This window comes from Balaenoptera borealis (assembly GCF_965194805.1).
Source record: "Balaenoptera borealis genome assembly, chromosome: 10".
NCBI lineage: Eukaryota > Metazoa > Chordata > Mammalia > Artiodactyla > Balaenopteridae > Balaenoptera > Balaenoptera borealis.
The window spans coordinates 10389233-10396321 of NC_138874.1; the positions used below are offsets into that span (position 1 = coordinate 10389233).

Sequence of the window (7089 nt, forward strand, 5' to 3'; positions counted from 1 at the left end):
GACATAAATGAAATGGAAACAAAGAAAACAACAGCAAAGATCAATAGAACTAAAAGCTGGTTCTTTGAAAAGATAAACAAAATTGATAAACCATTAGCCAAACTCATCAAGAAAAAGAGGGAGAGGACTCAAATCAATAAAATTAGAAATGAAAAAGGAGAAGCTACAACACACACCACAAAAATACAAAGCATCCTAAGAGACTACTACAAGCAACTCTATACCAATAAAATGGACAACCTGGAAGAAATGGACAAATTCCTAGAAAGGTATAAACTTCCAAGACTGAACCAGGAAGAAATAGAGAATATGAACAGACCAATCACAAGTAATGAAATTGAAACTGTGATTAAAAATCTTCCAACAAACAAAAGTCCAGGACCAGATGGCTTCACAGGTGAATTCTATCAAACATTTAGAACAAGAGCTAACACCCATCCTTCTCAAACTCTTCCAAAAACTTGCAGAGGAAGGAACACTCCCAAACTCATTCTATGAGGCCACCATCACCCTGATACCTAAACCAGACAAAGATATTACAAAAAATGAAAATTACAAACCAATATCACTGATGAATATGGATGCAAAAATCCTCAACAAAATACTAGCAAACAGAATCCAACAACACATTAAAAGGATCACACACCATGATCAGGTGGGATTTATCCCAGGGATGCAAGGATTCTTCAATATACACAAATCAATCAATGTGATACACCACATTAACAAATTGAAGGAGAAAAACCATATGACCATCTCAATAGATGCAGAAAAGGCTTTTGACAAAATTCAACACCCATTTATGATAAAAACCCTCTAGAAGGTGGGCATAGAGGGAACCTACCTCAACATAATAAAGACCATATACGACAAACCCACAGCAAACATCATTCTCAATGGTGAAAAACTGAAAGCATTTCCTCTAAGATCAGGAACAAGACAAGGATGTCCACTCTCACCACTATTATTCAACATAGTTTTGGAAGTCCTAGCCATGGCAATCAGAAAAGAAAAAGAAATAAAATATAATTGGAAAAGAAAAAGTTAAACTGTCATTGTTTGCAGATGACATGATACTATACATAGAGAATCCTAAGGATGCCACCAGAAAACTACTAGAGGTAATCAAAGAATTTGGTAAAGTTGCAGGATACAAAATTAATGCACAGAAATCTCTTGCATTCCTATATATTAATGATGAAAAATCTGATAGAGAAATTAAGGAAACACTATTTACCACTGCAACAAAAAAAATAAAATACCTAGGAATAAACCTAACTAAGGAGACAAAAGACCTGTATGCAGAAAACTATAAGACACTGATGAAAAAAATTAAAGATGATACAAACAGATGGAGAGATATACCATGTTCTTGGATTGGAAAAATCAATATTGTGAAAATGACTATATTACCCAAAGTAATCTATAGATTCAGTGCAATCCCTATCAAATTACCAATGGCATTTTTTACAAAACTAGAACAAAAATCTTAAAATTTGTATGGAGACACAAAAGACCCCGAATAGCCAAAGCAGTCTTGAAGGATAAAAACAGAGCTGGAAGAATCAGACTCCATGACTTCAGACTACACTACAAAGCTATAGTCATCAAGACTATATAGTACTGGCACAAAAACAGAAATACAGATCAATGGAACAGGATAGAAAACCCAGAGATAAACCCATGCTCCTATGGCCAACTAATCTATGACACAGGAGGCAAGGATATACAATGGAGAAAAGACAGTCTCTTCAATAAGTTGTGCTGGGAAAACTGGACAGCTACAAGTAAAAGAAAGAAATTAGAACACTCCCTAACATCATAAACAAAAATAAGCTTAAGAGCTTCCCTGGTGGCGCAGTGGTTGAGAGTCTGCCTGCCAATGCAGGGGACACGGGTTCGAGCCCTGGTCTGGGAAGATCCCACATGCCACGGAGCAACTAGGCCCGTGAGCCACAATTACTGAGCCTGCGCATCTGGAGCTTGTGCTCCGCAACAAGAGAGGCCGCGATAGTGAGAGGCCGCGATAGTGAGAGGCTGGCACACTGCGATGAAGAGTGGCCCCCACTTGCCGTAACTAGAGAAAGCCCTCGCACAGAAACGAAGACCCAACACAGCCATAAATAAATAAATAAATAAATAAATAAATAAATGGATCATCACGTTTTTAAATAAATAAATAAATAAATAAATAAATAAACAAACAAACGTAAAATGGATTAGAGACCTAAATGAAGACCAGACACTATAAAACTCTTAGAGGAAAACATAGGAAGAACACTCTCTGACATAAATCACAGCAAGATCTTTTTTGATCCACCTCCTAAAATAATGGAAATAAAAACAAAAATAAAGAAATGGGACCTAATGAAACTTAAAAGCTTTTGCAAACAAAGGCAACTACAAACAAGACAAAAAGATAACCTTCAGATTGGGAGAAAATATTTGTAAACGAATCAACGGACAAAGGATTAATCTCCAAAATATATAAACAGCCCATGCAGCTCAATATTAAAAAAACAAACCACCCAATCCAAAAATGGGCAGAAGACCTAACAGACATTTCTCCAAAGAAGACATACAGATGGCCAACAGGCACATGAAAAGCTGCTCAACGTCACTAATTATTAGAGAAATGCAAATCAAAACTACACTGAGGTATCACCTCACACCAGTTAGAATGGGCATCATCAGAAAATCTACAAACAACAAATGCTGGAGAGGGTGTGCAGAAAAGGGAACCCTCTTGCACTGTTGGTGGGAATGTAAACTGATACAGCCACTATGGAGAACAGTATGGAGGTTCCTTAAAAAACTATAAATAGAATTACCATATGACCCAGCAATCCCACTACTGGGCATATACCCAGAGAAAACCATAATTCAAAAAGACACATGCACCCCAGTGTTCACTGCAGCACTATTTACAATAGCCAGGTCATGGAAGCAACCTCAATGCCTATCGACAGACGAATAGATAAAGAAGATGTGGTACACATATACAATGGAATATTACTAAGCCATAAAAAGGAATGAAATTGGGTCATTTGTAGACACATGGATGGATACAGAGACTGTCATACAGAGTGAAATAAGTCAGAAAGAGAAAAACAAATACTGTATATTAACGCATATATGTGGAACCTGGGAAATGGTACAGATGAACTGGTTTGCAGGGCAGAAACAGAGACACAGTTGTAGAGAACAAACATATGGACACCAAAGCAGGAAAGGGGGTGGTGGTGGGATGAATTGGGAGATTGGGATTGACATACATACACTAATATGTATAAAATGGTTAACTAATAAGAACCTGCTGTATAAAAAAAAATGTATTTTGCTTAATCTTTTCTGATATTTGTTCTAAACTGTACCAAAATAATTGGCATGAGGTCTGAATTATCATTCACAGACCGACACCTGTCAAGTAGAAAACTCAACATCAATGGGAAACAGGCTTCACTGAGATTAGGAACTGTAGTCAGTAATCCTGGCTCAGGAACTTACAAGCAGTGAATCCTGACATTCGTTAACCTTTCTCTGTCATGAAGAACATAAGCAAGTAGAAGACATGCACTTATAAGGAACTCAGAGTTTAATTAGAAGAGATAACTAACAGCAAACAATTAAGACCTATAATTAGTAATGTAAGGATCAAATTCAGTGATGAAGAAGAAACAGGTGGGTTAAGAGTGAGGCAGACTCCATGTGGAAACCATTCCCTGGTTAAGCTGACAGAAATGAGCAGCAGAAATTAAGAGAACAAGCTTTCCAGGTAGGGAAATGTAAGAGGGTTTCACTGACATTTTGGAGGTTCATGATGGGAGACTAAAGAAAGCGAAAATATAAGGGCAAAAAATGTCATTTGCTTTTAAATGACCACCTAAAATGTAACAACTTCTGAGTATTTAATAGCCCAATTTTAAAGAATCCCACCTGCCGTCCTTTTTAAAAAGAAATTTGTCATAAAATACACATTCCATAAAATTTATCACCTTAACCATTTTTAAGTGTACAGTTCAGTGGCATTAGCTACATTCACACTGTTGTGCAATCAATCACCAAAACTTTTCCGTCTTGCAAAACTGAAAGTCTCTACCCCTGAAACAACTCCCCATAGCCTCCTCTCCCAGACCCCACCTTCCATTTCTATTAACCGGACTGCTCCAAATATCTCACAGAAGTGGAAGCACACAGTATTTCTCTTTGGTGACCGGCTTACTTCACTTAGCATAATATCCTGCTGTCCTCCATGCACGTCATAGCTAATGTCAAAGCCTGTGTCCAAGTTCTACTACATCCTCACAGTAGTTCCTTGGCCCTCACACACTGAATTGTTTCATCATTTTAAGCAGCTCCTCCAAAAAGCCTTAGGCTTTCTGAAGAGGCTGTAGACCTGTCTTCTCTCTCAAACACCAATGACTGAAATCCACACCAAACCCACAATTTTTATGATACAACTATATGAAGCAGAAATAATAAAATTAATGAACCAATCAGTGCCTTTTCTCTACACACTTTCAAATACCACCAAATCTTCCCAAATCACTCCTCCACAAATTCATTCCAGCTGCTCCTAATAACCAGCAAACTGTTAAATTCCCTCTTTTCTGGTAGCCTCTACCTATTTTCTGGGCAATATTCATTTCACACTTAATAATGTCTATCATGTTATTTTCTAATGGACTCTTTTGCACATTTCCCAGCAAAATGCTAAGGTAGGGAAAGTATCATATACTTTTAAAAAAATAAACTTTGGAGTGCTAAGTATACAGTAAATATTCTATTAAGCTGTATGATAAATTTACTTTAATAAACCAAAAAGGAAAAACATCAAAACCACCAGAAAATAGTAACAACTACTAGTTTTATTGTTGAACGTTTACATCTTATGAAAATAAGTACTGAGATGATCCAGGAAGCCTGTTAAAATCAGTAGCTTACAGGTAAAGACAATATTGTTCTGCAAGGTTAAGATTCTGATTAGATAAATTAAAAGGTTAACCACTATAAGAACAGAAGTAACGTATATAGAGTAACATATCTCCCAAACAAGTAGAAGGGAAAAAGTGAAGAGAGAAAACAAGACAAAACCTCAATTCAAAAAAAGGCAAGAAAAGAGAAAGAAAAAGCACAGAAAGTACAAAGTATCAGATGGCAAAAAAAAAAAAAAAAAGGCCAAATCCATTTTTTCAACAATTATATTATGGAGAGCTCACTAAAAGCCAAATATTGTTTTAGGCACTAGGGATACAGCTGTAAACAAAACACAGAAAAATAGCGGCTCTCATGAAACTTCCATCCTAGTGGGGTAAACAGTAATGAACCAGAAAAATGAATAAATCACATGGCAGGTCATATGGTAATAAGTACAAGGGCAACGAGTACAACGGAAATGTAAGGGAAGGCTATGTCAGGGGAGACCTCACTGAGAAGGTAATATTCAAAAAAAAAAAAAAAAACAGGAGGGAGGTAAGGGATTAAACCATGTGGACATTTTGACAAAGGAACTGCAAGTGTAAACATCCTGAGGTTAGGATGTGCCGGAGGCAACAACATAGAGCAAAGGGGGAGAGTAGCCAGAGATGAGATCAGAGGGAAAGCAAGGGCCAGGTCATACAGAACCTTGACGGCCCCTCTAAAGAATCTGGATTTTAATCTTAGTGAAATGGGTAGTCTGTGGATGATTTTTTGAGAGAAGGGAGATAATCTGATTTTTTTTAAAAAAAAGAATCACTCTACATGCGATGGAAAGACAGAAAAAAGAAAAAGCAGACTATTTAAGTGGCTACTGCAGAAATCCAGGCGAGAGATGACTGTAATTTGAATAAGGGAAGGTGCTGAGAAGGGCTTGGGAGTCTGGATAGACTCTGAAGGCCGAGTTCTTGGATCTGCTGATAGATTACATGTGTGGTGAGAAAGAAATGGGTCAAGGATGACGCCGAAGGTTTTACAGGCCTCAACAAATATCTCAGTAATGACAGTGAATGTTAAGTACAATCAGCCTGCCAGTCAAAAGGCAGAGACTGTCCGCTTGGTTTAAAAAAAAAAAAAAAAAATTCCCCATCAATATGCTAGTTACAAAAGCATACATAAAGGGACTTCCCTGGTGGCGCAGTGATTAATAATCCACCTACCAATGCAGGGGACACGGATTCAAGCCCTGGTCCGGGAAGATCCCACATGCCGCGGAGCAACTAAGCCCCGTGAGTCACAACTACTGAGCCTGTGCTCTAGAGCCCGCGAGCCACAACTACTGAGCCCACGTGCCGCAACTACTGAAGCCCGCGCGCCTAGAGCTCGTGCTCTGCAACAAGAGAAGCCACCGCAATGAGAAGCCCGTGCTCCGCAGAGTAGCCCCCGCTCGCTGCAACTAGAGAAAGCCCGCGCACAGCAACAAAGACCCAACGCAGCCAAAAAAAAAAAAAAAAAAAAATATTTACAAAAAAAACCCTAAAAAGATGAAAACAGTTGAGCCAAGTACCAAATGACAATGGCCATGGATATATTAACTTCAGACAAAAGAGAAGTCTATTCTCACCCACAACCTAGAACAGTCCCCGGTTGGTAGTGAGTAATATGTAAAACCTGTAAACGTTCTCCACCTACTTAACATTATTTCTCCTGCATCACAAATGTTAAAGGATTTGGACGGTCAGGGCTGTTTCTCTAACCTGACACCAAGTCGTGGGTCGCCTGTGCCAGTTTCACCTCTCGCAGAGTGACAAGTCAGTACGGCTTTTCTGTGAAGTGCAGTGCGGGGCTACCACTCCCGCTCGCCCACCGCGGGCCCTGGCCCGGGACACCGCTCGCCCCCACGGACGCCTCCTCTGGACCCGGCGCAGCTGGGTTCGCTCAAAGCCCCAGGAAGCAGGCAACGCCCGGCCACCTAGGAAGTTTCTAAAGGCAAAAGAGACCGAGAGCCTCGCAGGCCTGCACCGGTCACGAGCCAGCCAGGAACGCACGGCTCCCTCCGCTCCCCAGACCCCGAAGAAGCTCACCTACTTGCGGTCCGCCAGGGTGGTCTGATCGGCAGCCCCCGTCTCGCGTCTTGCCCCAGGGCGGCTTCCGGCTCTGGGCGGAAGTGCT

The 7089-nt window shown here is 39.8% G+C and overlaps 1 protein-coding gene and 1 long non-coding RNA gene across 7 annotated transcripts in view; one reads left to right on the forward strand and one right to left on the reverse strand.

The window, feature by feature from the left end:
• Positions 1 to 7089, reverse strand: part of TBCE (tubulin folding cofactor E) — a 114188-nt gene extending 107099 nt beyond the window's left edge. For 3 of the 6 annotated variants that reach the window (XM_082407663.1, XM_082407662.1, XM_082407659.1), the window contains exon 1: positions 7006 to 7088. The gene's annotated coding sequence lies outside the window, so the exon portion shown is untranslated. Of the gene's footprint in view, positions 1 to 6674; positions 6882 to 7001 lie in introns of those variants that run through there. The other 3 variants (XR_014249076.1, XM_082407660.1, XM_082407661.1) reach the window with 3 other exon arrangements.
• Positions 1850 to 5183, forward strand: LOC309635916. The gene is made up of 2 exons (XR_014249106.1): positions 1850 to 2163; positions 3839 to 5183. It is a non-coding gene; the product is annotated as an uncharacterized lncRNA (long non-coding RNA).